The following is an 11,683-nucleotide window of genomic DNA, read 5'->3' on the forward strand; positions in this document are numbered from 1 at the left end:
TTTCTTTTTTTCTTTTTTTTTTTTAAAGATTTGAGCTTGAGAATGAACTTCCTCTTTCACTTCGTCAAGTCTCCACACTCAGCTCTTTCAAGTCTGGCCCGTTAAAACCCACCTCTTCCCAAAATAGCCTCTCTTGCCTGCCCTCCCTTGTCTTTAGTTTCTACAGTTTTAGAGTTATGCATGCGTGGAATGACTGGTGCGAAAGCGCTTTGATTTGTCTCTGCACAAGATTCAGCGCTATATAAATACCATTATTATTATTATTATTATTATTATTTGGTTTTCCTGCTTTTTACATCTGACGGTTTTTCCATCCCTGAAAAGGCCCCAAGGTCGGCTGGGCCATACACAATATAACTTGATTTGTCCACTTCAGCAGTGGAAAGGCTGGTCTGGCGGCTCCTAAGTTAACCCCTTCACAACTAAACCTTGGTAAAATGAGGTCAGTAGAGCATCAGTTTTAACTGCACGATTTCCAGTAAAGACCTATTTTGGCGTCATAAATTCAGGGAGCACTTGAATTTTCGCGCATAGATGAAACAATATTACCATTACTAGATGTTGCAACTCATTTTTCGTTCTCTTCGACTCTATTTTGAGGGTTATTTTGCTCACTTCTGATGCGGATTCAGTCGCTAAACAAACGTATGCCATCTTGCTCTTTCCTTCTTCTTCTTTCTTTTCTTCTCTCTCTCTCTCTCTCTCTCTCTCTCTCTCTCTCTCTGTCTGTCTCACCCCGCAAACGATGAAAAGGTAAACAAAAAACATGGCAGCTTGAGACAACAAGTGTCAGTTCGGGTAATTAATTTTTTGGCGTATTTTGCCCAATTCTTGATTAGAAGGGTCGATTACACGCAGCATGTCATTTCTCATTTGCCTCCACTGCAAATCAAAACCCGAAAATTTTCGTTTGATTAGGTCCCAGAGTTTAGCACGCTAAAAACAGAACATCATGCATACTTTCGTGTGTACATTCCATTGACATGACTGATTGAGTTTGCTGAACAAAAGGTAATCGTATGAACTCGAAAAGAGAAATGAGTCCAAAAATAAAGGATGGTGACCAGACATCTTGACCTTTAATCACAATCTTATCTTCAGCGAGATGACGTTCAGCCCATCTTTGAATAGCATACTTGTCAGACACCCTTGGCTATCCATAAAATGTCAGTGATTTGATTCATATCAAATAGTTCACGGCGATCTGTAAGCGTGGCGTCGCACAGGGTTAACCAAAAAGACTGAAAGAACACAAACGAGAGTCCTCCCCAGTGGGCGAACATCTGACCCACAACCAACATCACTTTGGAAAGGACAATGTGCAAGTTCTCGACAGAGAAGCAAGATGGTTCCAGAGGGGAGTAAAGGAGGCAGTCCACATCACCGCCAGGAACCCCACCCTCAACCGTGACCGGGGCCGACACAATCTGCCGTCGGTGTACTCCTCACTCGTCAAGTCTGTCGTGAGTTCGCTCACGGCGATGCGTACAGCTGCTAGTTCTCTGCCCAGCAGTTGCGCTGAAGAACCCGGCCGGATCGCCGACGAAAGCTACGCAAGTGAGTAGCCTTCTTTGACTGAGAGATCGGTTTAACTTGGTAGTCATTTTTCTTTATAAGTTATGTGCCCTCTGCTGATGTGCTTGGCGTCCAGTTTAACAAAGTTTCTTATAAAGTCTGTATGTGTGTATAATAATTGTGTGAAAAGGAATGTGAAGATGTATATGTAGAAGGTAGGGGGTGTGGGAAACGAAGGAAAAGAGACAGAGTTGGATACGAGCTGAATGTAGAGTTAATGTTGGTATTCACTACCCATATCTAACAGTTATATCTTGTTGTCGAATTTTATCAGAAATGTCTTTTGTTTGCGTTTTGTTATGATTGGGGCTGTTGGCCTAAGTCACTGAAATCATTCAGTGTTCAGTGTCCACAGTTGTCAGCAGGAGTCAAGGGATTGATAACCGGGTGCCACACGTTTCACCGACAATCTGTTTTCATAATCGGATCCCCTCCTTTTTTCAGTCTTCGTTACAGCAGGGTCCTTTCCCCTGCGAACCTGTATTCGTTCCGCCTACGCACCCACTAACAGATGAAGTCATACTCACATTTTCCTAATAGAAACTGTTTTCCAATTTCAACTTCTAAAACACAATCAGGCTATGCATTATGCATGGATACATCTTTATTCATCAAACTGGATTTTGTTGTTGTTGTTGTTGTTGTTGTTGGTTGTAACCTAGAGCCGTTTGTATGTATATATGCATTAGTGATAAGACAACTGAAATTGAAACTGAATCTGCTTTCAGCCTTCTGAACTGTGACTCAGCTGTTGGTGAACAACCAAGTGCACCAAGAACAGTCATTCACAGGCGAAAACGAACGCCTGAAAAGGAATATAAAGATGCCGGCTTTGTACACGGGCAGAATACTGATGGAGATGCTGAACGTAGGCCTATGCTCATAATATGCAATTGACCTTTGAAATGCACATTTTAACACGTCTTAATGTCATTGATAAACTCAATAAAAAAAAATAAAAAATTTAGATGTTTACAGTAGGCTACTGTAGTCTGGTCCACAAGTCGGAAGCGAAACGAACGTACTTCACAGTGGTCTGTAAGCGAAACACTCGTGGTGTCGCATAGGGTTAACTAACAATGAAAGGATACTTCCGTACGCAACATTTCCCGTCTGGACGAACGCGGTCATCTGACTGCGCACAGAAGAGGAAGTAGGCCGAACGCAAATATCAGAGGATCTTACGTATGTTCCACAACGTAAGTGGTAGTTCATCCATCTTCTCGATGAGTGATGCAGTTAATCAAACGACACAAGAAACAAGTAACTGTAACTAAACCGATTTTTTTTAAAGAGTTGAATGTTAAAAAAATAAAACAAAATAAGAGAGAGGGATAAAAGAAAAGACGAGAGGGGGTGGGGGGGTAGTTTTCTCAACGAGTGAGACAACTAGCTTAAATGACAAAAGAAACAAGTAGTTTCAGTTTCAGTAGCTCAAGGAGGCGTCACTGCGTTCGGACAAATCCATATACGCTACACCACATCTGCCAAGCAGATGCCTGACCAGCAGCATAACCCAACGCGCTTAGTCAGGCCTTGAAAGAAACAAGTAACTGTAACTAAACGGATTTGTTTTGAAGTTAAAAGTTAAAAAAGAGAGATAAAAGAAAAAGACATGGGGGGTGGGGTGGAGGGATAATGATATCAACTACCATAACAAAACAGTAAGAAACAACAATAATAACGACAACAAAAACATCAACAAAATAATGAATAAAACAGGAATAATAAGAACAAAATTAACAAGATTTACAACGATATTTACAACTTATGACAAGAAATGAGAATACAAAACAATAACAACGATAGCGACAACCATAGCAATAACAACAACAGTAACAACAACCATAGCAATGACAACAATAATGACAACCATATCAACAACAATGACCAAAACCATAAGTGCAAGAAGAACACCAATGACACCAATAATGACAACCATAAGTACAGCAATAAATGTAATGATAATGTCTATACTGGAAATTGTAAAAGCAATCAAATAAGAAAATAGAAGGAAATCATAAGATGTGACTTATAGAAGCAGAAGACTTAAATGAAATGAGGATATAAAAAAAATATCAAATCCACACACATTGAAATGTAAGTCTGTAACCAGTTTAGAGTTTGTTTTTCAACGCCTTCCCAATACAAATTAAGCATTCGAAATCGATTCCTAAAAATTCACGACAATTTTTTAGAAGTTTACATGAAAAAAACAACCTCGCTGTGGCAAAAAAAAAAGGGGGGGGGGAGGAGGGGGGGAAATTTGACAAAATTCATACCAGGATGTTTAAAGAAAAAAGGATCAAATGGACTGTGCAAAAGCTTCTCAGGATATTTTGTTCCCAACTCTACTACTGCTACTACAACTCCGACAAATACTTCTACTACAAGGGACGATAAGGTCTACAATTGGCTCTCTCTCTAAGAAATCAAATGGCCACTACTTGCAGTCTGTGAAATGTTTATATCGTCTTCTAACTTTCTCTTTTTCTCTATTTTCAACTTATGATATAGTTTAAATATATCGATCTTTATTTCATTCTATATTTCTCCTTGCAAAGTTATTTTGAAATAATGGAGGGGGAAGGGTGGTTTTGCTATTACCTGCACTTGTTTTCCTCTGATATCATGTAGTACAAAAACAAAACTATATATATATATATGTGTGTGTGTGTGTGTGTGTGTGTGTGTACATAATATACAGTGAACACACACACACACACACACACACACACACATATATATATATATATATATGTGTGTGTGTGTGTGTGTGTGTGTAATTATAAGCCTATGTATGCTCACATACACATATATAATACACATGTACTCACGTCTGAAGTTAAAGGCCTGTCCTGTCTAGACAACAGCAACCACACAGACTGTCAGACACGAACAAACAAAAAAAAACGAAGAACGTAGCCCTACTGCAGTACGTCCACGGCTGTACTGTACGTCAGAAAGCTGCGAGTGGGATGGGATGGGATCGTCGGTCAGAGTCTACCAACAGCGAGGTCTACGTTTCCATGTGACCCAACTAAATTTTCGCAGCAGCTCAGTTGCAGACTTTCACTGAGCTCACACAGCCAAGTCACAGCCACACCACACCCACACCCACACCCCCACTACACAGCTCTGTGGACCCTCATCTCACGCGTCACACCGTCCCATCTCTCGTTGTCCCCCGCTTGGCTTCTAGTATATACTGTTCGCTGGAGATTTTTATTTTATTTTTGGAACATGGACCACCGCAGCGAAACGTCATCAGTCTAACATCATCATCTTAGATGAACAGACTATAAATGAATAAGCGAGATTCGTCCGAAGACTACAGCTTCGAACAATTTGACCTTAATGGTGAAAGCTGTCGAGAGGCTGGTGGATTAAGTGATACCGGTTTTTGGATTGAAATTATCGACTTCAAAGTCATGACAGGCTGGTGGATTAAGTCACCGGTTTTTGGATTGAAATTATAGACTTCAAAGTCATGGTTTTTGGGGGGCGGTTTTTTGTGGGTTGTGGTTTTTGTTGTGTTGTTGTTTTTTGTAACAAAGGAGTTTTGGAGAGCAGGGTTTTTTTTTTTTTTTTTTTTAGGTGAGGAACGGACGCCTGTGTGCTAACACTGAATAATGTTGCCTAAAAAAATTATATTGATAATGATGATCAATATCATAATTAGAACTGACACCAACGACAACAACAACAACACCCCCCATCCCACCCACCCCCCTCCAGCCCCCCACGCACCCCACCCCCACCACCACCCCCACCACCCCCACCCCCCCCCCCCTTCCACTCTCCCTCTCTCATTCGTCATGCATCCAAAGTGAGCTGACATGGATGGTGTTGGAGAAGAAGGAAGCTGATAGGTTTTAAAAAGATGAGATTTTGTGGGGGTTTTTGTTTGTTTGTTTGTTTGTTTTGTGTGTGTGTGTGTGTGTGTGTGTGTGTGAAGAATGAAAGGCAGAGATAGAATCAGATGCACGGAAATGATGAGGAAGGTTGTTCCAGATAATATGATGAACCCGCCTCTGTTGAACTCTCTTCTGAAGACAGATAAAATGGGGATAGATGGAGAAAGATGGGGGGAGGGGAAGGGGGAAAGACAGGGAGACTATTTCATTTTAGGCTACCAAGCCGTTCTCCTCACCACACGCACACGCTTTTTTTTTTTTTGCTTTTTTTTTTTAATCCCACAAACGGTATATACCATGAAGTGCGTCAGTGGGGATTCTGACGACAGCAGCTCAGCGCTGGGACGCTTCTCACAGGATGTGGCACATCCGGCACAAGATGATTATCGGCCCTGACGCAAACGCTTAACCACTGACCACTGTTGACATTCTCCGACAAGTGAAAACTAACCTCTTAACAAAGAACAATAAAACGTACGTCCAACAAGCACTGATGTGAAACTGAATTCGAAAATTACGAAATAGAATGGTGGTGGTGATGATGATGATGATGATAATGAGTCATTACATTCGTTTTTCTCTGTCAGTCTTTATGTCCACCTATCCACGTGTCTGTCAATGTTTGTGGTGTATGTATGTAGGCCTGGTGCAACCTATGTATGTATGCATGTATGTATATAGGTATATGTATCGATGGAGATGACTGATATATGTCTACAGCATGTCAGTTGAGTATAATCCGAGTCCGATCTTAAAAGTCTATGTTCTATCTGTCTGTATGTCTGTATGTCTATTATATCCATCTGTCAGTCTTTATGTCCACCCATCCACGTGTCTGTCAATGTTTGTGGTGTATGTATGTAGGTCTGGTGCAACCTATGTATGTATGCATGTATGTATATAGGTATATGTATCGATGGAGATGACTGATATATGTCTACAGCATGTCAGTTGAGTATAATCCGAGTCCGATCTTAAAAGTCTATGTTCTATCTGTCTGTATGTCTGTATGTCTATTATATCCATCTGTCAGTCTTTATGTCCACCCATCCACGTGTCTGCCAATGTTTGTGGTGTATGTATGTAGGCCTGGTGCAACCTATGTATGTATGCATGTATGTATATAGGTATATGTATCGATCTTTCTATATATATCTCTGTGTGTGTATGTGTGTGTACGTATGGACACACACACACACACACACACACACACACACACACACATATACATATATATATATATATATGTGTGTGTGTGTGTGTGTGTGAGCGTACGTGTGTCTCTGTCTCTGTGTATGTGTGTGTCTGCCTGTTTCTCATTCTCAGTAATTATCCAGCCTATTACCACAGATTTATCAGTTTTAGGACCTATTCTTCCGATTTGTCTTGACTAATGTGCATCCAATGCAAACACTACAAAACATGGGCAATAAGAGGAAATTATTGGGGATGAAAATGGAGAATAACAAGCATGCGAAAGATTGCACGCACACGCACACACAGACATACGCATACGCGTCATTCTTACATGTACACACAACCGGAGGGAATGCGCACGCACGTACGCATGCACGCGCCTTCAGTCTTGCAATCATAAACATGACGAGATGGACCACACACACACACCCACACACACACACACACACACACACATTACTATGCTCAAATAGACAGACAGACAGTCGGACGGACAACTATAGATGTACAGACAGAAGGGATGAAGAGAGAGGCCGAAGGTACATACGGTACAGCAGCCTCAGCTGAATGCAGCACAATATCCACGATGTAATGGTGCGGCTGCTTCGTTTGACATTTTAGAGAGAACGGAACAACACAACACAAAACAATGAACAGCAGCACAAACAGTTTCAGTTTCAGTTTCAGTAGCTCAAGGAGGCGTCACTGCGTTCGGACAAATCCATATACGCTACACCACATCTGCCAAGCAGATGCCTGACCAGCAGCGTAACCCAACGCGCTTAGTCAGGCCTTGAGGGAGAAAAAAAAAAGTGAATAAATAATAGATAAGCTTACACAAATAAATAAATAAATAAATAATAATTATAATGTAAAGAAAAAATTTTAAAAAGTGAATAAATAATAGATAAGCTTACACAAATAAATAAATAAATAATTATTATTATAAAAAAAATTAAAAAAAACTATCGGCAGCAACAGCAACAACACGACAACAACGACAACATCAGTTTCAGTATCAGTTTCCCCCAAAGAGGCATCACTGCGTTCGGACAAATCCATATACGCTACACCACACCTGCTAGGCAAAATGCCAGACTAGCAGCACAACCTAAGGCGTACAGTCAGGGCTTGAATGCATGCGTGCATACTTGTGTACCCATCATGAGTGGATTTGTATTCACAAAACTGCCCCTTCCTATCTCTGCGGCTGCTTTCACCTCTACACTCCATCTCGCTCACTACGATTGGCTTCGGATCCACTCTGTTTACACATACCCAGATTCAAACACTCGAATGTTGGCCGCCGTTCTTTCTCTGTCTCTGGACCTTGCAATTGAAATGAACTTCCTCTTTCGCTTCGTCAAGTCTCCACACTCAGCTCTTTCAAGTCTGGCCTTAAAACACACCTCTTCCCAAAATAGCCTCCCCTGCCTGCCTCTTCCTTGACTTTAGTTTCTACAGCTTTAGAGTTATGCATGCGTGTGAATGACTGGTGCGAAAGCGCTTTGATTTGTCTCTGCACAAGATTCAGCGCTGTATAAATACCATTATTATTATTATTTCCTTTCCAGAATTGTGCCAGAGGACAATCCTTTTGTTGCCGTGGTTTCTTTCTCAGTGCGCCAAGTTGCGTGCTACACACGCCGGGACCTCGGTTCATCGTCTCATCCGAATGACCAGACGCTCAGTTTGATTTTCCAGTCAAAGGTTGGAGAAAGGGCGTGACTATCCGGAGTCGAAGCCAGACCTTCACGGCAGACGAGCTTCTAAACCATAATGCTACCTTCCTTCCTCCTCAACAACAACAATGACAACAAATGAACAAAGCTACAATGAGATAAGATAAGATAAGAATAACTTTATCACCTCACACACACACACACACACACACACACACACACACAAACTCTCTCTCTCTCACACACACACACACACACACACACACACACACACACACACACACACACACACACACACACGTTTGAACAGAAGCTGCATATTACATGTGGACATGACAAGGTTAAAGACATACTAGTGTGTGTGTGTGTGTGTGTGTGTGTGTGCAGTGCGTGCATGTGTAAGTATGCACAAGTTTTATATTGATATACACTTGTATGTATCCTAATTTCTACTGTATCTGTGTTTGTGTATGATTATCAATTTATGTTCGTATTTTGTTATGTACTATACCCCCAATATTCCTTGTGACCCCCCGGTACACTTGGTAATAAAGACATATTCTATTCTATTCTGTTCTATTCTATTCTATTCATTTGCAACTGTGGTGAATGGTGTCGTGTTCGTTCCAGCAGGAAAAGACATCTGTAAAACACTTAGTATGTCCTTATATTTTTCTATGTTCATTTTACAACTGTAGTGGACTGTGTCATGCTTGCTCCAGTTCTGACTGAAGACGCCTGTCAAATACTGACTTCGTGTGTACTTATACATTATAATCCTTTTCATTTACAACTTTGGTGTATCATTGCAACATGCTCGAAATAAGAATACAGTTGAAACCAAAATCACGGGAGACGGCCAGGGGCCGTATTCAAGACAAAATTCATTTTGCCTTCAGGCAAGTTATCTTTGACATGGTTGGGACCTGCAGGTACAGTTAGTTATTTTCATATTACTTACACACGTGGTTTGCTCAGACAGCTAACCCATCCTCTTTTTTTTTTTTTCTTTTTTTTTTTCTCCTAACATTGGTCTGTGCAGTGTCTCAGTTTCACTTCTCATCGCACCACAGCTCGGAACATTGTCAAGAGAGTTTGCAAAACACTGCTATCCGTAAAGCACGCCTGTTTTCCCTTTAAAAAAGAAAAAGAAAACTGCTGCAAAAGGATCCGCCATATTTACCTCTGCTTCGTGGGCAGTCACCCTTGGCATGGAGTAAGGGTACATTGCCTTCGGGTACATTGCCTTCGGGTTTGTAAACACGCGGGTAGACTCTTGTGTTCATGAATACTGGATATTGCTTACCCTCGGGCAGTTTGCCTTGCCTCAGGCAGGTACACATTTATCCTCAGGCACGATGTTCTCTTGAATATGGCCCCAGGGGGGAAATAGGCGAGGGTGCGGGTGGTGAGACGGGGTATCATGGGATATCACGAAACATTTCCAACTTCCCAGTAGGATTTTTGGTGAGCTTGAACCTTGTCAGTGGCGCCACCATTATGGGCAAGGGCAGACAAGTCAACACTGGTGTATATATCATATAATGACATGACAAACATTTTCGAGATTGTACACGTTGTGCGAGCAGAGAGGCGAGTTCCATCCCTGAAGATTTTGGGCATAAGAACAGGGCTTCGCATTCTTGAATGCTTCTGGTGACATTTTCCTGTGCCTTGATTTGTTTTGTTGGACTTTTTATTTATTTATTCATTTATTTACTTATTCGTTTATACGTTTATCTATTTATTTATTGGTTTGTTTGTTTGTTTATTTGTCATGTGTGATTGTGTAATTTCGAAGGTTTTTGTTTTTGGTTCTTTTTTGTTGTTGTTGGTTGTTTTTGTTTTTGTTTTTTTTGGGGGGTGTATTTTTTTGTTTTTAATGTTCCGATAAGTTTGCTCTGTCCGTTTCTTTTATTGAAAATATATAAATAACACACACACACACACACACACACACACACACACACACACATATCCTCCCACAGTATCAGAGCAGCCCTTTTTAGGGACAGCACTGCTCTCCCCACATGGGAAAGGGGAGATATTTTTATATGTGTGTGTGTGTGTGTGTGTACATTATCCATGCCCTATCCATATCTCTTTCTTCCTCGGCACACACACACACACACACACACACGGGGAGCATCGTGTCACAGTGTTCTCTGCATCATGGGAAAAGGAACGGTTGACTCTTGTGTGACATTCAGTTGTTGCCCACATTTAGACAACGTAAATCCACGAATCCACCATAATTGGATACGGATGCACTTTCTGTCCCTCTCTCTCTCTCTCTCCCTCTGACCGTCTGTTTCTGTCTGTCTGTCTGTCTGCCTGTCTGTCTCTCTCTCACGCGCGCACACACACACACATACTCTCTCTCTCTCTCTCTCTCTCTCTCTCTTTGTGAGTCTGTTTGTCTGTCACACTTAGTGTCTGTGTGCGTGAGAGAGCCGAGAGAGAGAGAGGGGGGGGGGAGAAAGATATATATATATATATATATATATATATATATATATTGTGTGTGTGTGTGTGTGTGCAAACGGTTCAGTCACCAAAGATCAGTCCGGTTGAGGAACACACTGTATAGAAAAAGAGAGAGTGAGTGAGTGAGACAATGCCACGTTCAGTCATGACCTCCAGCCTGACATTTGAAGAGTCCTAATTCTGACTGACTCTATGAACCTCATACCAAAAAAAGACAAAACAAAAACAAAACAACACAACAAAAAGTGGAATGGGAAGGAAGCCCAGAGTAGTACAAGGCAATGCGCAACATCCAGATGCAAAAACTGACACTAATGTATTTTTAGTCTTGCAAGACATGTAGGTGTGAAGGGAAATGAGCAAGCTAACAGACTTACTGGTATCGCAACACCAACAAGCGGCGTGCATGATAATGGAAAGTATATGAGTGCCTTAAGAAATTAAATAAATAAATAAACAGCATCCCCGCCTTCTGGAAATTCTGTGCTGAGACTTTCCTCTTTTCCTTCACTCTTTGTTTCTGCTCTTTTTTTTTTCTTTTTTTTTCTTCCTTCACTGTTGTCTCCTTTTCCTGCCTTCCCAGTCTATTCCCCTTTTTCTGTTTTCTCTTTTCCGGTCAGTGCTGAACTATCTGTGCTGTGTTGCTCTGGCGATTAGGTAGTGAGATTGTAAACACTAGCTGCTCATTCTGCAGTGTTATTTGCCTATATTTGCCTTCATGTATTATTTTGTTTGGCTTTCAAGCTTCTTCTTTTTTTTAACGATTTTTTTGTAATCTGGGGATGATGAATTAAGCGGAATGGCTGGCGTCCTCAGCATGGCCTG

The 11,683-nt window shown here is 41.3% G+C and overlaps 1 protein-coding gene across 2 annotated transcripts in view; it reads right to left on the bottom strand.

Moving 5' to 3' along the window:
* LOC143301101 (uncharacterized) overlaps positions 1-4,698 on the bottom strand; it is a 19,342-nt gene extending 14,644 nt beyond the window's left edge. For both annotated transcript variants that reach the window (XM_076615152.1, XM_076615151.1), the window contains exon 1: positions 4,413-4,698. The gene's annotated coding sequence lies outside the window, so the exon portion shown is untranslated. The remainder of the gene's footprint in view (positions 1-4,412) is intronic.
* Between the last annotated feature and the right edge of the window lie 6,985 nt (positions 4,699-11,683).

This window comes from Babylonia areolata, chromosome 27, assembly GCF_041734735.1.
Source record: "Babylonia areolata isolate BAREFJ2019XMU chromosome 27, ASM4173473v1, whole genome shotgun sequence".
NCBI classification, from domain to species: Eukaryota; Metazoa; Mollusca; class Gastropoda; order Neogastropoda; family Buccinidae; genus Babylonia; species Babylonia areolata.